This window comes from Tursiops truncatus, chromosome 2, assembly GCF_011762595.2.
Source record: "Tursiops truncatus isolate mTurTru1 chromosome 2, mTurTru1.mat.Y, whole genome shotgun sequence".
In the NCBI taxonomy this organism is placed as follows: Eukaryota; Metazoa; Chordata; class Mammalia; order Artiodactyla; family Delphinidae; genus Tursiops; species Tursiops truncatus.
Window position 1 is genome coordinate 135,872,959 of NC_047035.1, and position 24,609 is coordinate 135,897,567.

The window sequence follows — 24,609 nt, forward strand, 5'->3', positions numbered from 1 at the left end:
GTCCGTGTCAATCCTGACAGTAAATCTGGTTTTTCTTGAGACTCAGAGATACGAAGTCGCTTGCCTGAGATTATTCAGTGAACACAGAGGGGAGCAGGTATTTGAATTCAGGCTGGCTTGACCCATTGCTTTTGCTTTTTCCAGGACATGTTAGTGTGTTCTGGAGTCTTTACAAATGTGGAAGAAGGTATGAGTCTTAACGACCAGTGTGCTCCATTCTCTCAATCTTTTTCTTTTGTTTTCATGTACCATGATGTTGTGTGCTTGTGTGTGTGAATTACAGGCTGCTTTTGACAATTTATCTCTTTATGTCTTCTATCCCAACCTCTTCTAATCACAAAATTTCTGACAATAAAATATTTCATTAGAATAAATGAACTTAGTGTAAGTTTTCACTTATATTTTACACATTTATTTTTATATTAGAAGTTAGTTGATGTTAATTTAAGCTTGGTTAATTTATGAGTTATTTACAGTTTTTTCCCAATGTCTACCATTTCCTCCTCCACATTTCACCATTCACTTATATTCTTTATTATTTCATTTTCATTTACCACTACTCAGTCTTCGTACATCAGGTCTTGAACCATTTTTCTAATAAGAAAATATCTGATATAAATAGTAACAGTAGGGAAACATGGTCTAGCATTTTTTGAGTGGGAAAGACAAAATGTTGAGACACTCTTTCAAGATCAGCCCTTGGTGGCTCTGGACAAAAAAAATATCAACATCTTGGTCAAGGAAGTTTTATACTACCTTTTCATAGGCTTCTGGACAATACAGAGAATGGGATGGTTGAGTGTCATAATCCTGGCAACTGATCACATCCTCAAATACCAACTCAGACGTCTGACTCCATCCATGAATTTCCACCACCTTTGCATGCATGTCCCCCATCTCAGGGAGAAGCATCTGCGAAACATCAATGATCAGGAGTGAAGAGATTCCCAGTCTAAAAAGTCACAAAATTATATGAGAGCAGAGTCCAGAGGTTCCTTTCAGATAACTAGCTCAATACTCGAGAGCTTCTAAACTCCAAGAACTACTTGGTATTACCAATCAGCCTGGTGATCTTTGAAGGAATCCAGGTTTCCAGAGAGCCAGTATTCCAGCTTTAAATAAAACTGGCAAACTCCCAATAATAGCCATCTTTATGGTCATCAACATTCATCTCTGGTGTTCAACTGAAGCCCTATATATCATATTCATAGATACACAGAGCATTATCTCTGGACTCTGTAAACCAGGAGATGCCTCTGCCTTGAGATGACCTACATGCCTTTCCCCAATTTTATAAACAACCTTTAGCTAGATAATACTTTGGTAAACAGTTAGGCAAAGGTGTGTGTGATTTGGCTGTCTTGAATCTGAATAATATATTATGCTGTACCCTTTCCACTTCTCTATCATGCTTGCAAGGAACTATACCATCAACCTTGTATTTGTCTTGCCTCAAAATCTAATAAAAAAATCACAAATAAATGACAATAATATAATCAATGTTTCACTCCTTTCCATGCCACAGAATACACTGCAAACACTCTGGGATATGAATTAGGAGATGTCGTTTCTTGTTCCAGTTTAATTGCTGAGAGTGTGACTTTAGACAAGTAATTTAATCTCTGGAAAACCCTCTAGAGTGAAAATAAAAACCCTGTCTTGCCTTTCACTTAGGCCGACGCTGAACAGATGAAATGATGCACATGGCAACATACTTAACACTATTATATAAGTAGAAGAGGTCAGCCTAGGAATGTAGGAGGAGAGTCAGGTTAGCTATTTAGCAGTGAAGAGGAGGAGACCCACTGTACTGGGGAACTGTTGTAAGAGATTTGTTTATTTTATAATTGCCAAAAAGCAAGGAAGTGTTTCAAAATGTTTACTTAGAGGTAATCAGTTCAGTCTGACCCCTTTGTTTAATATATAGTTTCTCTTGTAGATAAATCTCTTCAAAAAATAAGCAATTATTACAGTATAACTTTTGGCATCTTAGTGAAAAGAAGCACATTCACCTGCTATGACATCAAACTGGTGTTAGCTTTGCACTTCAGGATTTTGGAATCTAGGAAATAAAATGCTAACAACGGAATTACCCATGATAACTCAACAATTATTTTCATAGGCATCCGCATATAAAAGTGTAAAATTCTTTAATGGAAAAAAATACACCAACAAAATGACTAGCAGTGTTTTTTGATGTTTTTGTTTTGTTGTATTCTCTCCATGCTAACATGACTTTTTTTTTTTAACGTTTTACACATTTTAAAACTTTACGTTATGTGTGTGTGTGGTTTAGGGGGAGGACTTTGGGGGGAAACACTTTGAATTCTATTGGGACACATTTTCCTGGAGTTATTTGCTTCTTAAAACAAGTCAATACCATCATTTATAACCATAACCCTGAAGGCATCATAGTTGCCTAAATATATAAACGAAATGAAATGTGCAATTTGCAGAATCTTTAGCTGAGAACTTTAAAATATGGAATGGTTTGGGGAAAGACATACAAGTAAAAAGAATCATATCGGATGCTATCTAGGAATGTTTATTAAATGCCTATTTGTGGTTGTGTTTGGCATTCTAAAGGGTAAGATAAATGTAATTGTGGAATCATAGAATTATAAAGCTGGAAGGAATTTAAAATGAGTCTTATCTAGCTTGTATACTTTACTGATGGAGAAAGTGAGGTTAAAGAAGATGAGTCCTGAGGCCACTGAGCTAGCAAGAAATAGGACTCACACCCATGTTTCCCAAAACCTAGTTCAAAGCTCCTTCCAACACACTCCCCTTAAGAGCCCTTTTGTATCCACTACTGCTAATGTATCATGTGAATTTCCCTAACATGCCTATAAACAACCAAGCAATTTTCTAAACATGGTGTTCCAGCAAGAACAGAACCAACAGTTAACTTTAGGCTCTGTTGACACAGTGGGTAGGAGATATTTGGCCATTACCACATCATTTGATTAATGTCAACAGCAGTCCAGATCTTCCAGGTTCTGAAATGGATGGCTGTGTGAACAGGGAGCTGATTGGACAGTGTATAGGGCCCATGTGAAAAGGGTTTATGGAAAAGCGCCCCTTTCCTTCTTGCTGTGTAGATTTGCTTGAGAGTAGAGGCCAGAGAATTGTTAGGAAAGAGAATTCCTGAGAATAAATCAAATCACAAGTCTTTAGAGAAAAACAATCAATTAGGTCGCATATAGTCCACCCATGTGGCAAGGGTAGGACTGCTTTTCAGGGGCTGGGCCTGAGTGTTGTGTTTTCTCCCCAAATTGCTTTGCAATGACATCATCCCTGCACACTCCCCATTCTTCTGTTCCACTGTTCACCATATAATGGCCCTTCATGAAGGTTTTGCTGAAGACAGAAATTAACCTTTTGGAGTCTAGTTACATGAATCCAGACTGATCTTCTTTCTGACAGGAAGATTTTTTTTAGCCAGTATTTAGGTGCTCTGGGCTTGACTAAGAGAGAATTCCTGGTGGAAATGAAATTGTTAGTCAGCTATGGTCTCCATGGTGATTTTTTTTAAGACCAAGTTTGAATCAGTCTTCTAAATATTGAGGCATAATTTGTGAATGCAATTGAATGAATAATAATAGAATTATCAACAATACAGCATTACCTTTAATTCTGGTATTTGAGACTTTCCACAGACTAGCTCATAACTGGTCTTCAAATTGGTCTCTGAGCATGACCTTAAGGGTCGCCTTTCCTCAATCATGATGTTCTTGCCAGGCAGCTGTTTTTTTTTTTTTTTTTTTTTCACTGCATCTGTATATCTGGTTCCTTTAAAGAGCAGCTCTATTCCTCCCATTCCTGAGTTCTTTCCTTAATACTGTTTCATTGTAATCCCACTTACTTTATGCAATTCATATAGCACAGGCTCCCTTACCCTAGGAACTGATACATTGGAAAGAACTCTGGTTTGAATATCAGGAGACCTCAGTTTTAACTGTCAAAGCAAATTCTATGGCCTGACTTAAATTTCTTGATCTAAAAATCCAGCAAGTTGGGCAAGATCATTTCCAATGTCCTTCGTCTGTAGATTCTATGATGAATCTCAGTCACAGAAACAATAATACAGTCATCAGACAGCACTGTCTTCCTGCTCTATCTTTTTAATAGAGTGTTTTTCATCATTATCTTTTCAAATTTGTACTTAAGGTTCAGAAATATGAAGTGCAACCAAAAGCTGCTGTGAGCTAATGAGAGGGAGAAGTGAATTCACCTCTCCGAGGAGACTCACATTCTGATAAACCTGAAGAATGTGTCTGCAGGCTGGGAGTGCTATTAACCAAATGCTTCCAGTGGCAAAGTGGAGACATCACATGATTTACTGTTGATTACCTTTCTCTAAGTGTCCAGAAAGCTGTTAAAATAGGAAAAACAAGAAAAAAAAAAACTCGGATACCTCGTCGTTGGCCAAGAATAAGCAAGTTTTGGGTGTCATCCGTTTAGGACAATAGACCAGAGTGTGTGACTCCTCTAATTGACCAAAGTGGTGGGGGGGTGGGCGAAGAATGAAGCAGCTAGTGTGTTCTGTGCTTTTAATGGGTTTTCTCTCCTTCTATTACATGTTCCTCCGGGTTAAGCTATACATACGAAAAAGAAGGTAAACAGAAGCAAACTACCCCCAAAAGCTCTTGGAATTTGCTCCCTTAAGTCGTGCATAGCTAAAATAAATATTTCTTGAGTGCCTACTATGTTATATCTATAAGGTATGGGGTCAATATAGTGTAGTGGGTAAGATTACAGCCCCTGGAACCAGTTAATACAGTACTTAAAGCACTGCACGTCTCATAGGTAACCCACAATAAGTGTTTGATAGTGTTAGTGGTTGTTATTGCTGTTTGCTGGGTACTAGATACAAAATGAAGGAAATAATAACGTTTCTGCTTTCACAGACAACCAAAGTAAACCCTACCAAATTAATAAATACTTTTAAAACACTGCGTTTGAGAAAATTGTGGCTGGAAGAATAAAATGTACTCCAGTATTCTGGACAGTTCTTCCCTTGCATACAACTGACCACATTTCCCAAGCTTGTGTTATAATAAACTGGACAAACATAGGGTTTAAGTTAAAATATAAAAGGCATAGAATACATTTGCACTGCAACCTGGGTCATGTTGGTCTTGCCCTATTTTGTAATCCTCCAGGCTGAAAAAGATTTCTTTATTATGGGTGTGAAAATGAACTCAGCTGGCTTTCTCCCGGACTCCTCTCCCCACTTTCCAGTCCCCTCCATCCTATCCTTTTGTCCACTGAGCCCCCTACTCACGTCTTTTGTGACACCAGAGAGGAATTAGAGGGTCTTGCAGTGTTTTAGAAGTTACTTGGCTTAGACAATAACGCGGGTGCTGTGAGTTACCTCAGGGGAGAATGTGGTTGGACATGCGACATTAAATTTACGTGTACGCTTGAATCCATCGGCTGTGCTGTAAGACAGCGGATCTGCTCAGAGAAAGGCATGGCTCAGGAGAAGGCAGAGAGAGCAAGGCACATTCTCGGCCTGGAGGCAAGCTAGCTGATGTCAGAAGCTTCTCGACTGCTACCATAAGCCTGGTAGCAGAGACAGTGAACTCTTCCAGGGGCCAGCTGGGGTGGACCGCCTCCTTCTGTTACTCTCTCTTCTCTAAAATCGCTGTGACCACACCACCCCATCGCGGCAGCACAGTGCTCTCCAACCGGACCACGTTTCTGAGTTGCCAGTGCTCCATGGACAGCTCGGCAAAAAGAGAAACATGAAGAAACATGAAGAGCGCCTGTTTGTGTTTAGCCTGGCGTCAGGTCTGACTGAAAATGAAATCTTGTTCCTGTCGTGCTGTGGGATTGCAGAGGAGCCACACGGAGACCAGAAAGCAGAGGAACTTACGGCGATGATTTTATGTGGGTTTTAAAAGGGAGGTATGATGAGAAATGTGACTTGTTAAAAGGCATTTCAGTGTTCCAGATTTATTCCCCCTTGGTGACTCCCGTGTCACATCCACTTAGGTTACAAATATAAACAAGAGAGTCCCAACTGCAGCGATGGGAAGCTCAGAAAGAGACTTGACTAAAGCAGCATCAGGTCCTGTCCTTTTAGACATTTGAAGAGCCCTGGCCACCGGCTGGTGGAAGGTGATGGGAAGCCTGCTGAGCAGGCGGAAGCGGTGATGGATGGTGATGGATGCGTCTGAATGTCCACCGCTCCGCTGAGCAGGTGCTCCCGCCTCGGGCTCCTGCCACGCTGATTAATCCAGAGCATCTCAGCCACCCTCGCTGTAGCTCCGCTCTGTCAAAAAGTGCTTCTGAAAGGACAACACAGGACTTTCCAAACTGTAAACAGAACAACTTGTTTTAAAAAATGACAAAATAGAAAAAAAGAAGCAGCAAAGTCCTCACTGTGTGCCAAGCCTTGTATTAGGGGGCAGAAATTCTAGACACCTTTATTCTCATGGCAAACTGGCCATTATCTGGTGCATTCTGGCAAGTTCTCTGATCTGAACATCCAAGGAATCCAGACTCAGCATCATACCGAATGCTAGGCTTTGTGCCAGCACTTTCATATAAGTATAGGAGGAGTGTTAGCAGACTATTAACATTTTTCTTTCAACCTGTGAAGTATCGCATGCCATCTACTACCTGTCACACAGCTCCATGGGGGATGGGGGGTCATTCCTTCTACAGCCTGGTCCCTGGACACAAAACCAAAGCATCCAGGGACCTCAAGGACAAATTGCAAGATAGGAGGCTGCAGAGCAAAAAGAGGCAGAGTAGGGTCTGATGAATTAATCAGGAGGTGTGGCCAATTCAGTCCATTGCCCAGGAAGTATTTAGTCTCCCAGCATTCCTTGTTCTGAGAAACTCAACTTTTGGGGGGTGCCAACTAAGGGCAAGTTTATTCAAAGACAATCCCTATAAACCTGATTCCCAATTTCCCAGCATCTATGGGAAGACTTGCAACCCAGATCTGGTCAATAAAATTGAAGTGGAAGCCTGCTGGGAAGGGGGTGGAAAGAGGTGGTCTATAAAATGCTTGCTTTCCTGGGCTTCCGTGGTGGTGCAGTGGTTGAGAATCCGCCTGCCGATGCAGGGGACGTGGATTCGTGCCCCAGTCCGGGAAGATCCCACATGTCGCGGAGCAGCTGGGCCCATGAGCCATGGCTGCTGGGCCCATGAGCCATGGCTGCTGAGCCTGCGCATCCAGAGCCTGTGCTCTGCAACGGGAGAAGCCACAACAGTGAGAGGCCCGCGTACCGCAAAAAAAAAAAAAAAAAAAAAAAAATTTTTTCTTTCCTGATTAACAAAAATGGATGTGGCTGCCAATACCTCTTCCTCCTTCCATAGACTTCCTGTCTTGTACTCAGATATGATGGCTGGAGCTGCAGCAGCCTTCCTGTGATCAGAAGAGGAAGGCTTTAAGAACGGCAGAGACGCTAGACCTACAATGGCTGAGTCACTGAAATGATTGTAATTACAGCCTACTTCTGCTATTGTTGTGGAAGAAAAGTGAAGCCTTGTTTTTGAAAGCCTGTGTAATCAGATTTTATATTACAGACAGCCAAACCTTTCCTAGCTATTAATATGGTGGAAAGGGAAGGGACCGTTCCATATCTCTGGAGGGAGACTCAGCAATTGCAAATACCTAGTCTAAGGTGCATAACAAAATTGAGATTGACCCAAGTGATTATCACCATGTGGGGATTTGGACAAGGAGATGTGAAGTCTTGAAGCAGCTGCGGGAGTTCTCCGGATGGGTGGAGATCAAAGTTGAAGCACCACAAAGCCTTTTAGGGATACTGTGACTGCTCAGGTCAGGCCATATAAAAGCAGACTCTGTCCCTGGGAGAGATGAACAGACCCAAGGAGGAAGACTGAGCTTCTACACTGATTTGGATTCATTTTTCTAGGGAACTGCACTAAAACAAAACAAAACAAAACAAAACAGAAAATCTGTCTTCCCTCAGGACCTTATGGCATGAGTCATTTTCATGCAAAAGAGGAACGCCAGCATTGTTCTGCTGTAAAGAGCCGGGTTGTAAACCCCACTCCTTGTGCCATCCCTTATACCTCTCTCTTTCCATCTTGCTCTTGCTTCTTGACACTTCTGACACACAATTCTCCTGTTTGCATTTCTACATAGCCTTTCTATGAACTTATTTCTCCCCTCAAGCCTTATTTAGTGTCTCCCTGCAGATGTGTGGCCTCAGTGCTTTTAGTAAGCACCTATCTCTACCTAAGTGGGGAACAAACCGAAGCCCAGAACAAGGAATAAAGCCAAGCAAATGCACTGGTCATTCAGGCTGAATCCTGATGGCCATGGGGAGAGAGTAGGTGCGGCATTTTAATGGAGGGCTTTGGATTTGGTCTTTCTTGTTCTGAAATGCATTTTTCTTTAGAGAAACTTACTTAACCTTTCAGAGTTTCTTAACTTGTTGATATGTGAAGTGGGGATAATAGTAATGTAGACCTCATAGGGTTGTTGTTTTAGCTGAGATGATTTATCAAAGCATTTAGAATAGTGCCTGATACACAGTAAGTATCCGAGAAACCTAACCTATTTGAGCGAGGAGTAGGTCATTTTATCAACAGATATTTATTAAGTGTGGTTTCTATGCCGGGTGCCTGGAGTACAATAATGACCAGTAAGCTTCAGTCCCTACCTTCAGGGATTGTACATATAAGAGAAAGTCAGTTGATAATCCCCATTCTTTGGTGTCACAAGTGCTATGATACGGAGTGAAAAACAAGGTGCTAAATAACCTACCTGCAAAGAAGATTGGGAAACATAGGGTTCCATAATATATTTGAGGAGTACAAACTCTTCACCACAGTAAGTCCATCTGGTCACTAAGTAACTGGATGTTCCTTTCTCCCCGGTGTGGAATATATTTACCCCTCCCAAGGGAGACAACAACCCAGAGTTCAATGCATTGTATTGTCTGGTCCAATCAAGGGAAAGAAACCACATGGTAATCATAACAGGGAAACTTTAATATAAAGAACTATTCACTGTAAGAGGGGATTAGATTAACAAGAAATTCGCTAGTTAGAAGTCAAGAGAACTCTAAAGAATATGGGAACAGAAGATATAAGGAGAAGTCAGGACTTGGGGCTGAGATATCACAGCCAAGGGAGGAGCCTTATCTGGTGTCCACTCCCCACCCCCAGTGGCCAGGGCTGAGATCCAGCACGGTTGGAGATTCATTGCATTGCTCTCTGATGGCAGAGAAGTCACTGTGGTGCCATGCTGGGAGACCTTACTGGAAATCTGCCCTCTGGAATTTGCTGGAAAACTGTCCTCTAGAAAAGCTATTCTCAAAGAGATGTCTCACTGGAGGCACTCCACTGCAATATGCTCACAGAGGGGATGCCAAGCAACCTGCTGGCCTCGAGGAGCTGCGGGCCACCATGCACTGCAGGAAGCTCACGATGGTGAAGCCTCAGGCACTGTGGGAGCATGCCTCAAAGCACAGCAGAAGCAGGGAGCAGACCCCTTCTTCTCCTGGAATCTCTCTCCATTGCCCTGTGCTGCATCGGTGCAGGCTGGTGAAGGCAAAATAGTTAAGAGCACAGCTCCATTTTCACAGGACAGTCAAAAAGGGTGAATTGGAGCTGTGAGGCAATAGACTGATAAACAGCACAAATGTCGAACTCAAACTAGGCAATGTAGCATATTCTCTTTATTAAGACAACAGTGTCATCTCTGGGTCCAGAGAATTGGGAAATAAATTCTACATTCCTCCTTAAGCCCCTCCCCACTAAACACACACACACACAGACACACACACACACTCACTCACTAAGAACACAATGGTGTAGCCAGAATAGGATGACTGTAGTGAACACTCCCACTTGGAAAAGGGAAGGTGAGGGTGGCAGCAGATACTGATCATACTGATTCTGCTTATAAAACTGTGAAACTTTTTAACCCCAGATGGAGTAGAGTTCTAGATCAGACCATGCACATGCTCTCTGGAAGGGCTCATTTGTCCCCTTCCTCTCTATTCCCTGGCTCTGCTCTCTGAGGGTATCATCAGACATCTTAGAATTGATTAAAATGTCAGACAAGGACGTTTTGCAGTCTTGTGGCTTCTTAGGTTCATTCCCTTGAAGACTTAGCTGGATTCTGATTCATTGACTTTCACTCAGCTCCACGTGCTAATAATTGTGCCCTGATAGCTTCAGAGATATTATACATTAGAGCCATTATATTACTCCTTGTTTTTGCCCTCACAATTCTCTCTCAGCTTAATTAAAACTACCTTAAAGCTCTCAGACTCAATCTGATCTTTGCCCCGAATCACTTTATCCTTCTGCGAGGTTATTCTGGACATTTGTCATTCAAAGCCTTGTCCGATTTCTTGTCTTACAGTTTAGGCTTCAGAAACAGTTTTCCAGCCCTGCAAGGCCCCAAATTTCCAGACTCTTTTTGTTGCATTCCAGTTCACTTCTGCTTGTACACAGGCTAATTTATTCAGCTCATCTCTTTCTTGTAAGACCTTCCTAAATCCAGAGTAGTAGCTAATATATCACTAATAATAGTTATTTAAAAATTTTTCCCTATCATATTACAAGCATACTACATCTGTTCTCACTGTTTGCATTGCTAAACATGGATCATCTTTTCAGCCTCCAGTACCACGTTCTTCATAGCTTACTGTTCATGTCCTTATCCAATGCCGCATACGTCGAGCTTTTGTAATATGATACTACATTTTTGGAACTGATATTCATTTTAATCCGGATAATTAAGTCTTGCTGTTGAAGCATACCAACCTTAAAATCTCTGTGACTTAACAGAATAAAGGATTACTTCTCATTTAATCTAAGTCTGATACAGATTAAACAGCCTTCTTCTGTCCCCAAGCTGCAATTCTGGAATGCGCAACCTTCAAGATCAGCATGGCAGAGGAGGAGAAAAATTTTGTCAATAGTAGCTTCTTGAAAAAGGCACCGTCCTACACTGTTGGTGCAAATGTACATTGGTACAGCCAATGTAGAGAACAGTATGGAGATTCCTTAAAAACTAAAAATAGTTACCATATGATCCAGCAATCCCACTCCTGGGCATATATCTGGAGAAAACTCATTCGAAACGATACATGCACACCGATGTTCATAGCAGCACTATGATAGCCAAGGCATGGAAGCCACCTAAATGTCCACTGACAGATGAATGGATAAAGAAGATGTGATATATTTTTATAATAGAATATTACTCAGCCACAAGAAAAATGAAATAATGCCATTTGCAGCAACATGGATGGACCTAGAGATTATCATACTAAGTGAAGTAATTCAGAGAGAGAAAGACAAATATCATATAATATCACTTATGTGTGGAATCTAAAGAATGATACAGATGAACTTATTTACAAAACAGAAGCAGACTCACAGTCATAGGAAAGAAACTTATGGCTACCAAAGGGGAAGGTGGGGGGATAAACTAGGATTTGGGGATTAACAGATACAAACTACTATATATAAAATAGGTAAACAACCAGATCCTACTATATAGCACAGGGAACTATATTCAATATCTTGTAGTAAACTATAATGAAAATCTGAAAAAGAATACATATATATATATATATATATATATATATATATATATATATATATATAATATAGTGTATATATAACTGAATTACTTTGCTGTACACCAGAAACTAACACAACATTGTAAATCAACTATACTTCAATAATAAAAACAAACAGAAACCCCACAAAAGATGGCTTCTCAAAATAGAGTGAGGGCAAGTATGTTTCAGATTGAAGGATCAGCATGTGCAGAGAAAACATGGTGCCACATTGGAAATATACTAGGCTAAGACTCAAGGGACTAACTCAAAATCTTTCTTGATGATGGAGAGATACATCCCAAGATATCATTAGACTAGACTTCTTTCTGCTGAGGCTTTTAGCGATGTTGAGAACATACGGAATTCATGGTAGGAATAGAATAGGGAGGGACAGAAATGCAGTATTTGAAATCTTCCAAAAATATGCAGTACCTACATATAGAGCCAGAATATTTTTGATGCCTTCACTTTCAGAGATGAATATATGTTTCACATTACTTAGAAAACAAGTTTAATTAATCATTATCTTTTGCATAGCAATTCTTCCTTCAGGAGTTGTTCTAAGGGCAATCATTATGGATCACCAAGATAGAGTGACAGTATAATTTATTGACCAAACTTGGATACTTTTGTGAGTGAAAGGATAAATTATAAGTACAGTAGGACAAGTGTTAACTGATCCTATCCTGGGCAAACAGGATATTTATATTCATATTTCATATGATGTCATGAAATTTCTATATGTATCATGAAATGTGTCACATCACTATTTATAATGTAAAAGTAAAAAAAATATTAATAAACACATAGAAAGGTATTATAGTTCTCATAAAATGATCTAATAAGCAGTTGATAAAATGATGTTATAAATAAAACACTGGGTACTATGGAAAGAGTTCACAATATGTCAAGATGTGAGAAAAACAGGTTAAAATTTTGTTTCTATTCACAGTGTAGGGGAAAACATAGTGAAAACTTCTATAGCTTATTAAAATTGTTTAACTTGAATGACTGAATGGGAGAACGATGTGTGTGTGTATGTCTGTGTATCTTTACTTAATTGTATTTTCTAGCTTGGTTTACTCTTCCTATTTGGTAGTCTAGGGAGTCTATAAAAAGTCTTTAACAAGTTACTTTTGGACTTAACCAAGGTTTTTAACTAGTGAATTCAGCTGAAGGGCAGCTCGGAGACAAAGAATAATAATTCTTCCCCAGCATATAGCACGTTCACATTAAAGTGCTTTCATGTGCATTATCGGATTTGATCCACTTATTATAACTCTCATTTTACAGCGTCAGAATTAGAATTTCTGAAAGATTAACTTAATTGCCCAGAGTCAAACAGATATTTGGAGGTAAAGTGGGAATATACCTCACGTCTCCCAACTCTGAGTTCAAATTTCTTTCAACGATAGCTTCTTGGGGTCCTCCTGGGTCGCTAGTTGTGACCCAAATTTTTATTATTAACATTGCTAAGGGGCCGCTATTTGGTTAGAAGGGGGTCTCTGGAAAATCTGTCTTGAAACTTCAGATGCACAAGTGATGTACTTAGCACTGGGTCTTGCCTGATCACCAGAAAATTAAAATACTGAATTTAATAAAAATTCAAACTCTAGTCACATGATCTGAAGACTTGACTGTGTTTTAAGGATGTAACATTTCTTCATGGTAGAATTTATTCCAATTCTATTTTATATAGTTTAATGTATTTACTTAGTTTTTTTCCCCATAAACAAAGGCACAAGACCATAAGCCTTATATACATTTATTAATAAATTTGCTATCATTATTAATGTATCTTAGGATACGTTAATAAAGATTATGGGGGTGTTTGAAGGGAGTTAAGCATTAATTCAGTCTTTGCATGCCCTCTGCTTATGACTCAGAAATGTGCATCTTCTCATTTGGGCTTTAAATTCTTTCAAGGACTTCTTGAAGAGGTGAGCAATACTTCTTGTCAGGGCTCAAATCTAGCCAGGGAATACTAAATTAATCAGCTGGAAACACAAAGATCTGCCATTGTTATTTCTTTGGAAATTAAATGCTAAATTTGGGAAGGGTGATGGGAAAGAGTTACGAGGTAAGTCCCTAACACATGTTTCCCGTTGCTTATTCTGATGAATAGAAGGCTGCCTGGCTCCTGTTGACTATGTGTATTCTTGGGTTAGAGCAGCCACTTAATTTCATATTTAAATAATTGCTTTGAATGATCACAGAATTGAAGGACAGTCACTCACATCTGCATAATTTCTAGTCCTGAAATCTAACAACCTTGCCTTGCAGACCTGGCCTCAATTTATATTGTTGATATTTAATATTTAGTATAGCTTTAAAATTTACATCAGTTATTTCATAAATTATTTTCAGTAGATTTTATGTCAGATACTTCAGAGTTTATGTTGTTCTGAGACCCAATAATTTGCAGATAATTTGCAGACATTTAAAATGGTTGTCTGACCATGTGCTCAGGTGGGAAGGGAGAGGACTTGGTGAGCTAATTCCACGGAAGTTTTTCTATTAATTTATTTAATTATTTTTGATATTTTTTTGTATTTTTATTTGCCAATAGTAAACAAATAAAATTAGATTTCGTTTTACAACATGAAGCAAGGAAATGCGGATGCAGTGGTCAAAAGCGTATAAATCTTGAGTGAGCTCCATAGTTCAAATCCCAGCTTCACCGATTAGCAGCTGAATGAGTTAGGGCAAGTTAGTCTTACATTTCTCATTTAATTTCCTGATTTTAAAATTACCTAATTTGTGACGTTGTGAGGATTATATGAAATACTTACACAGAATGTGTGTTAAAGAAGAGGTGTGTGTTTTCTTTCTTTGGGTTTTATGTTAAAAATATAGTATTGGACCTATTATACCTGATGATTATGGACTTCAGGGGAAACATAATTATTTGGTTGAGCTTAAATTTTTTTTCTTTATGAGCTACCTATATGAGTTTTCTCATTCATATGATGCTAATTTTGGCATTTACCTCAAAAGATGAAATAAGGACTTCTAAGTCTGCCACATGGTGGAATATACTAGTGAGGAAATACCCAGAGTGACAGAAACAAGAAGAGCATTAATAGCTGAGGAAGAAACATGTGTGTTGATGCTGTGGTACCTTGAGGTGGGGAAATAGGACATTGATTTAGATCAAATAACACAAAGTAGACACCCAACGATTAAAGAGATTAAACAAATAAATGAAGCTTTAGAAAACACCAAGTAAGGTAGAGAACAACACTTTTAAATGGTGGATTTAAAAAAAGAACCATATAGAACTTTTAGAAATCAAAAGCAGTCATTAAATTAACATTTAAATGGACATTTAAAATTTTAAATGTCAACATATCTGAGTCAAGAATAGGTAAATAAGAAAATAGACTTAAGGAAATTACTATCAGAATGAAAAATAAATGAAAGCTATGAAAGATAGGTTAAAACCCACAAAAGTAGGCATTAATGTCACTGAGAGTAGGCACATAATGTCTGTTGTTTGACTGCTATGTTGGTGCACATAGGGTTGCATTTCCTGGCTGCTTTATGCATAGGTTGGATCATAAGTTCTGGCCAGTGAGTAATGAATGGATGTAATGAATAGCTCTTCTAAAGCAAACATTTAATTACCAGAGTATTGTTTTCTCTTTAAATGGTAACAGGTTCACTTAGCTTGGGCCCCTTAGTAACTACAATGAGCAGACTCCCTCTGATGAATCTAAAATTAACATGTAACATGAAAAAAAATGAATGAAATAAATCTTTGATGTTTTGGACCACTGAGATTTTGGGAATGTTTGCTACACTAGTAAACCTAGCCCAGGGATTATTCAACTAAGAACTACAGGCCCTAGACACCTCTTTTTGCAAATAAAATGTTACATATATATACAATAGACTATTGTTCAGCTATCAAAAAGAATGAAATAATGCCCTTTACAGCAACATGGATAGACCTGGATATTATCATATTAAGTGAAGTAAGTCATACAGAGAAAGATAAATGTCATATGATATTGCTTATATATGGAATCTAAAAAAAAAAAAAAGATACAAATGAACTTACTTACAAAACAGAAACAGACTCACAGACTTAGAGAACAAACTTATGGTTACCAGGGAAGGGGGGGGAGGGCGGAGGGATAGATTGGGAGTTTGAGATAGACATGTATACACTACTATATTTAAAATAGATAACCAACAAGGACCTACTGTATAGCACAAGAAACTCTACTCAATATTCTGTAATAACTTAACTGGGAAAAGAATTTAAAAAAGAATAGGTGCATGTATTAATATATGTATAATTGAATCACACTGCCGTACATCTGAAACTAACACAACATAGTTAGTCAACTGTGCCCCAATATAAAATAAAAATTAAAAAATAAAATACTTCACACACACACACAAAATAAAATGCCATTGGAACACAGCCAAACTCATTCATTTATATAATATCTGTGTCTTCTATTATGCTACAACAGCAGAACTTAATAGCTGTAACAGGTACTATATGGTCCACAAAGCCTAAAATACCTGTTCCTTTATGAAAATATATGTAAATGTCAAATCATTGTGTTTCACGCCTGAAACTAATATAACGTTGTATGTCAATTATACTTCAATAGAAAGGAAGAAAGAAAGAAAGAGAGAAAGGAAGGAAGGCTAAACTCTAACAAAGAAATGGAGAGAACAAAAACTATCAAAAATCTTGTGAATGTTTCAATAGGTGATAATTTAGAAAAAAAAAAGACATATTATAGAAATAATGGAAGATAATTTTATTAAATTAAAACATAAAAAAGGTAATAACTCATCAAGGATTGTGTTTCCTTTTATGATAGAGTACATTGTAGCTGACCAATGTTACTGGACAAAAATAGAAAATCAGGATGAAATTTTGCTATGTATGTATAATTGAAGGCATTAGAGAACTGCCAACAAAAGAATACTCAGAGGGCTAAAATCACAGATGGAAGGGAATTGTAGAGAAGTAAGCCCATATTCTGTAACAGCTCCATTTTTCAAGGAACATGCAAATTTTGGGTGGCAATTTAGGCAGAAGGCCACTGTTACGCAAAGAAGCTAGCAAACGTTTTGGAACTCATGGGAGTAGAGAGGAAAATATAGGTGTTTCAAGCAGTCAAATAACAAAGGACCTGGGGGGCCATAATCCTGTTGAGGAAGTAGGTTCAGTGTAGTAACTCCAACATTTTGCTGGTTTTTCTCTAGAGGTTTTTGCAGTGCAAATGTAGCATGATAAGCAACTAGGTAGAAAACAAAAACAAACATGCAAACAAATAAAAGGTAGAGGGAAAAGATTATAAACACCCTAAGACCTGGAGGGCTAAACACCAGGGGTGGGTGAAACATACAGTAGACAGACTCTTAATGATACTTGCAACCCAGAATTAAATAAGCTCCCTCTCTGATTGAAATAATTTTATCTTCTGCTGCTCTGCTTAGTAGGGGAGAAGCCTACACTGGAGAAAGATAGACCAGGCAGAAGCTCTAAAATTTATCATAATGATGTCTAGCATTTAACATAAAATTACAAAACAAGGAGAAGAAAAAGGAATATAAAGCAGGAGAAACAAAACTAAAAATAATATAGTAGCTGTACACCAAATGGTAATGATAATTATAGTGCATTAAACAGTTCAAATACTCCAATTAAAGTACAAAAATAATAAAATTGGATTAAAGGAGAAAGAAACACATGCTGCTTACAAGACATGCTTCTTAAATATGAGAGCACAAAAAATTTCAATTTAATGGATGAAAAACAATATGCCAGGAACTAACCAAAATAAAGTTGGCTTAAATATATTAATAAATTAGACTCTAAGAAAAAGTATTGCTAGAGAAAAAGAAGAAGCTTACACAATAATAAAAGGGTTAACTTACCAAGATCATATTAAACTTATCTATTTTTTATGTATATAATAATATTGCTTTGAAATACATAAAACAAATTTGTAAGAACTAAAATGAGAAATAGAAAAATACACAATTGTAGTAGGAGATTATTAATACACTTTATCGAATAACTGATAAAACAAGTAAACGAAAAAACAGCAAGGATATGGCCAACGTTAAGATGTACAAATTTGAGTTAATTGACACATACAGAACACTACACCCAGTGATAACAAAATGCATATTTATCAGAAGTAATCATTTACTGGGCCTTAAAGCAAGCTTAGCAAATTTCAGAGGATTGATTTTATTCAGACAGAGTATGTTCTCTGATAACGGAATCAAGCTAGAAATCAATAACAAAATGCACATTTACAGCTCTTTGGGAAATAAGATACACTTCCAAATAAGCCAGGGGTCAAAGAAATCATCCTAATATTAGAGAATATTCTGAACTAAGTAATAATAAAAATATGCCCTATCAAAACATGTGTGATAATGTTAAATCTCTATTTAGAGGAGAAATAATATTAAATGAATACACTTACAAAAGAAATCCTTAAAACTAATAACCTAGTAATGACAACAACAGAAAATTCCTTTCAGTAATCCACGGTTACACGGTAAATTCCATCATCCGATAAATAGTTTCTGAAAAAGAACTGTAGCAAATATACTTAATGGTGAAATCTTAAAGTCTTCTCCCAGAGACTGGAGAGTCAGTAAAGGAGACCTTCTGTCACCATTACTGAAGCTACTTGCCAGTGTAATGAGGCAAGGAAAAGGAATTCAAAGTACAGGGAATGGAGGTAGAAACTCCAATTTTATTTACAGTTGACAATTATTTATGTAATTTTCAAAAATCTACAAAATATTAAAACTAATGCGTAAATGCATCAGAGTTGTTTGATACAAGGCTATTATGTAACATTGTATTTCTATGTACCAGTAACAAACAAAAAGGAAATAAATATTTAATAATGATACCTTTCATTGCTAGCAGCAAAACATCAAATACTTAGTAATGATTCTAATAAAAGATTTCAAGACTCCGTCTCTGAAATCTACAAAACCACTGAAAAAATTAAAGAATAATTAAATAAATGGAGTCATATATTATGTTTATAAATTGTAATAATGAATATTGTATAGATAGCAATTCTCCCCAAATTGCTCTGTGTAGATTAAATACATCTCCAATCAGAAAGGTTTTGTGTTTTTTGGTGAATTTTGGGGGGGGCTGGGGGAAAGTAAAGAAAGTTTACACACTGATTTTAAAATTTATATGGAAATGAAAAGGGACAAGAACATTCAAAACAATCTTGAGGAAAAACAGAGTTAAAGAAATTGTAAAACCAGAAAGCAAGACATTATAATGTCATAGAAATTAATATAGAGCTTTTAGAAACAGACCACTGAAACAGGTTAGAGAGATCATAGTCATAAGTTCATCTCATATGAGACAAGATGACACTATAGTAGAATAGGGAGAGGATGATAATTTTAATAAATGATGCTGAGTTAACAGATACACATATATAAAAAAATTTAATGTTGACCTTATCTCACAGTAAAGGCTAACATCAGTTCCAAGTAAACTGTAGATCTAAATTTGAAAGGCAAAACAATAAAGCTTTTAAAAGGAAACAGGATGAATTAGTGACCTTGCAGTAGGACAGAAAAGCAATAACCAAGAAGGAAAACATATTAGTAAATTAATCTCAATTAAAATTAAGAAACTATATTTATTAGAAGAAACTATTCAAGAGTAAAAACAAAAGTCAGAGTAAGAGAAGATATTTGCAATAGAAAAACAAAAAACAAAAGATCCAGGCAGAATATATAAAAATAACTTCAAATAATTAATAACAGGAGACATAGCTAATTCAATTAAAATTGGACAAAAGACTTGAACAGACAGTTCATAAAAGAGTATCTCAAAATGGTCTATAAACATATGAAAATGTACTCAACATCATTAATCATCAGGGAAATGTAAATAAAACCACAGTGCAATAGCACTACACATCTACTAAACAAATGAAAAAGAATGACTATATCAAGCAGGGTTGAGAGCAGAGTGAGGTAAGTGAGGCATCCAAGGTACAAATTTTAAGTAAGCACTTACTCTTAAATTTGATCAGTGCACAGTTCTGCACAAATCTGGAAGTGAGTGCCTCCTTACATTTTGCGCTCTAGACATCTAACTCTTAAGGAGGAAACCCTCTCAGGTTCATGCAATAGACCAGAGTATAGAACTCAATGAGAGTTCTTAAGTTTTCATCCCTAGTTGCCTCCACCCACTTGTGACCCTGATGCTGAGTATTGGTGAGAATAAGACCTAGTGGCAGTATTAATTTGCACAACGACCTTGATAGACTTTTTCGCATATTTACTAAAGAAGTATATCCACATACCCTATGACACAGCTATTCTACTCTTTGTTATTATACCCAAGACAAATTAATACGTGTGTTTCTCAAACGTCAAGTATGATAATGCTCATGACAGCACAATTCCTAATTGCCCCACAAAGAAAACAATTCTAATGTCCATCAAAAGAAGAATATGTAAATACACAGTCATGTGACAGTTCAATGGGATAGTATATAGTAATGAAAGTGAACAAAGTGCAACTATACACGACATTGTATGTAGAGTTAATCTCACAAATATAATGTTGAGTGAAAGCAGGCCAACACAGTGGATCATACTTATTGATTTAGAATAATTTTAAAAGAAGGTGAAACGTATCTATGGGATTAGAACTCAGAAAAGTGGTTCCTTTGGGAAAAGAATTTACTGAGAAGAGGCACAAAGGGAACTTCTGGGATGCCAGTGATATCATTCTCCTTGACCTGAAGATTCTGAAAATTGTAAACATTTAGTCAGCTGTGCACTTATTATTGGGACAGGTTTTGTTTATTGTTCCTTGAAGGTCTATCGATTCTGGCTTCCTTATACTTGAAACTCTGTTGTTAGGTGCGTAAGAGTTTAGGATTGTTATGTCCTCTTTATGGCCTTGTAATCATTACGAAATGATGCTCTTTATCTATGGTAACATTCTTTACTTTGAAATTTACTTTGATATTAAAAATAGTCTTGACTTCTTTTGGTTGTTATTGGCATGGTCTTTTTCCATCATTTTACATATAACCTATTTGCTTCTTTATATTTAAAGTGTGTTTCTTGCAAGCAGTACATAGTAAGGTCTTGATATGTTGTTATTCAATCTAACAATTTCTGCTTTTTAATTGAATTTTTAGTTGATTTACACTTAATGTGATCATTGATACAGTTGTGTTTACCATCTTGCTATTTTTTCTATTTCTCTCTTTTATTCTTTTTTCTACTTTCCCTGTTTTTCTCACTTTTTTAGATTAATTGAATATTATTTTATGTTTTATTATATCTCTTTTTTTGCTCATTAGTTAACTAATATCCACATATTACTTACTGTTGTTAGCATTTTAGTGGCTTTTTAGGGTTTATACATCTTTATTTATATATCTCTAACTTATCAGAGTCTAAACCCTACTAATATAACTTCTCATATAATTTAAGAATCTTACAAAAATATACTATAAGTTTTCCTCTCCTGGTCTTTATGCTACTGCTGTCATACATTTTACTGCTACATATTTTATAAACCCGACAATCCTGTTACTATTTTTGCCTTAAGACTCGTGCAAATTTTAAAATATATTTATTCCAGTAAAATGTTTACTAAAAATGAGAAAGTTTTAATATTACATATTTCTAAAGCTAAAATCAATTTTATTAAATATTCATTGTGGTTAAAATATTTTAAAATTCTAAGAAAAATTAGCAAATCCTTAAAATTGAATCACAGAATCAAATGAAAACCTTACAGATTAAAACAAATGGGTTGCTAACAAAACAGTATTTAAAGTGAAATCTACAACTCTAACTACACTTCCAGAAAACAAATTACTAGTCAGAAACAAAGGAACCAAGACTTCAACTCAAGGAGTGAGAAATAGAAATGAGTAAACCCAAATAAAGAAGCAGAAATTAGTGCTAAAAATAATGAGAAAAAAATGAAAACATTTTGAAAAAAAGATTTAAACACAAAACTAAAGGCTAGTTTCTAAAAGGACACTATAGACAAAACTCTAAGAAGTATGATTAAGAAAAAGAAAGATGAAAATAAATACTGAATGTAAAATAGATATAATGACAAAATTAGCAGAGGCTTTAGAAGTGTTGAAAGGGTACGATGAAATATACATGATTAAATGCATCAAATTATATCAAATGAATTAATTTCTCAAAATATGTTAACCACTAGATTTTGAAGAGGAAAATTTAAAAATCTTTTAGATTATATTTTTAATATATTGAAATGGAATTCCAAGCCTTCCCCCCATCCCCCTAACAAATAAAGTAAAAAAAATAATTAACTTCAATAATATAGATATTACTGTGGCTGTGGAGAAACAGGTACCTTCATGTTGGAAATGAGACCCAGAAATGAGACCTGGAAACCATGGTTTTAGAAAACAATCTATTATTATGGAATAAAATTAAGTACATGTGTACCTAAATGGCATTATATACATATAAATATGGAGGGGAGTGGGATTTTAAGGAATTGGCTAATGGGATTGCACAGGTGGCAAGTCCAAAATCCGTACAGCAAGCCAGCAAGCTGGAGATTCAGGTAAGGGTTGATGTTGATGACTTGAGTTTAAAGACTGAGAACCCAGGCAGATTTTCTATGTTGCTATCTGGAGGCAGAATTCTTTCTTCTTCAGGAAACCTCAGTCTTTGCTCTTCAACTGATTGTACGAGACTATCCACACCCACATTTTGGAGCGTAATCTACTTTACTTAGAGCCAACTGATTTTCAATGTTAATCACATCTGATACCTTACAGCAATATCTGGACTGGTGCCTGATCAAACAGGTGATCATCGTTGTTTAGCCAAGTTGACACATAAAATTAACCATTGCATATTCAAAGATGATTTACTATTTAGCAGTCTGAAGTAATGACCTGCATTTTCAAAGAGCAATGTAATGCTATCTCAAAAATATCATTAGTGAAATAAATAAGAAACTGAATGGAATAGCTATTTATGTAAGTTAAGCATATGCAACATATGACAACAAGGACCCATGTATATGTGTACACAAAATGGATTGGAGTGGCATAGGCTGTTCAAAATAAAGCGGGTGTCTAGGAGAGTGGGTGCAAAGGTGATGGAGCATAAAAAGAAAAAACAATGACATGAGATATTAGGGGTGCCTTGCATGGTCAGGTGATAAGGGAACCCGTTAATTAGGAAATGAGGAGTATGATTAGCTCAATTCTGTCCATGTGAGACCTGAAAACAAGTGTAATATCTTAATTCAACACAGTAACAGGTTAAACTAGTTTTAAAGTTCATGTTAAATATTCTATGACACCTTGAAATTAAAGGGCATGTACTGAACCTGGTAAATATATCTACTAAAATCCTACAGAAAATGCCACTCTTTAGGTTTGAGATCAGCCATCACCTCTGACATCATATGGTAGCAAGGGGCATAGCACTACCATAGAACAAGAAAATTAAACACAATATGTAATGATTGAAAGAAAGTTAAAAACTCCTTGTTATTCCCAGATGGTAGATGAATATCTGCAAATAAAACTCTCAGAGAATCTGTAGAAAATTATTTAGAGGTATGAAAGAGTTTAGCAAGGATAATGGGTTAATATATAACATAACAAAATATCAATATATAAAAATTAATCAGGATTCTATATAGCAGGAACAAACAATGATATAAGCAATTAGAGAGATTACATACGACACAGCAAAAAGAAATCAGGTAATGATCTTGTAATATATCTAACAAAAAAATGATCTTTCATAGTAAAAATATAAAATTTAACTAAACGTCTAAAATAAAAACCTAAATAAGCATAGATCTATACCATAGAAAATTGGAAGACTCAGTATAATAAAACTGTCAATTCTTGCCATATTATTGCCGATGCTAAATGCAAATTTAATTAATGTTAAATGTCAAAAGGGTTTTTCTTAGAATTTAAGAATCTAATCCTAAAATTCATACAAAGGAATAAAAGAGTAAGCACATCCAATATACTTCTGGAGCAACAAAACAGTTAAAAGGCAGTGGAGTGAGGGATACTTAAGATTTCAAATATGTGTGATGCTCAGTCTCTCAACTTATCAGGTAACATCAGGGTTTTTCAGCATTGGTACTTCTGACATTTTTGGACCAGATAATTCTTTGTCGTGGGCAATGTCCTATGCACTATAGGATGTTTATCAGCATCCTTGGCTTCTACTTCTGCAGTTATGACAACCAAAGATGTCTCCAGACATTGCCAAATGTCCCCTGTGGGGAAAATCACCCCTGGTTGAGGACCACTGAGTTAGAATAATTAAAACCATTTTTGATACTAGCATAGGTGTGGACAAGTAGACTAATTACAAAGAGGAAAGAAATAAGAATCAGACCAACATGAATGGGAATTTGGCATATATAAAATTTCTATTACAAGCTAATGGGGAAAATTTAGTAGAGAATCCTGCAACAATTAGCTGTTTATAGAAAATGATAAATCACATAGATTTCTACCTTATATACAAAATAAATCCCCAATTGATTAAAAAACTAAATGCAAAGATCGGAATGCAAAATTAAAGCAGTACACAAATTTAACCAGCATTTTCATTTCTATAAAGCAATCTTAGAAAAACTTCAGACATATATTCAAGAAGATATTTTAAAAGATAGTTATTTTGGCACAGTCTGTAATTGCAAAATTATGCAAACAATTTTACTCTGCATCATTAAGATAAATAAACTTTATGTTTAATTCAATACCATGTATCTGTTAAAATGAGCTAACTGGATCTAAAATTATCACCATGAATAAACCTCAAAAATATATAATACCAGGCTTCCCTGGTGGCGCAGTGGTTGAGGGTCTGCCTGGCGATGCAGGGGACACGGGTTCATGCCCCGGTCTGGGAGGATCCCACATGCCGCGGAGCGGCTGGGCCCATGAGCCATGGCTGCTGGGCCTGTGCGTCCGGAGCCTGTGCTCCGCAGTGGGAGAGGCCACAACAGTGA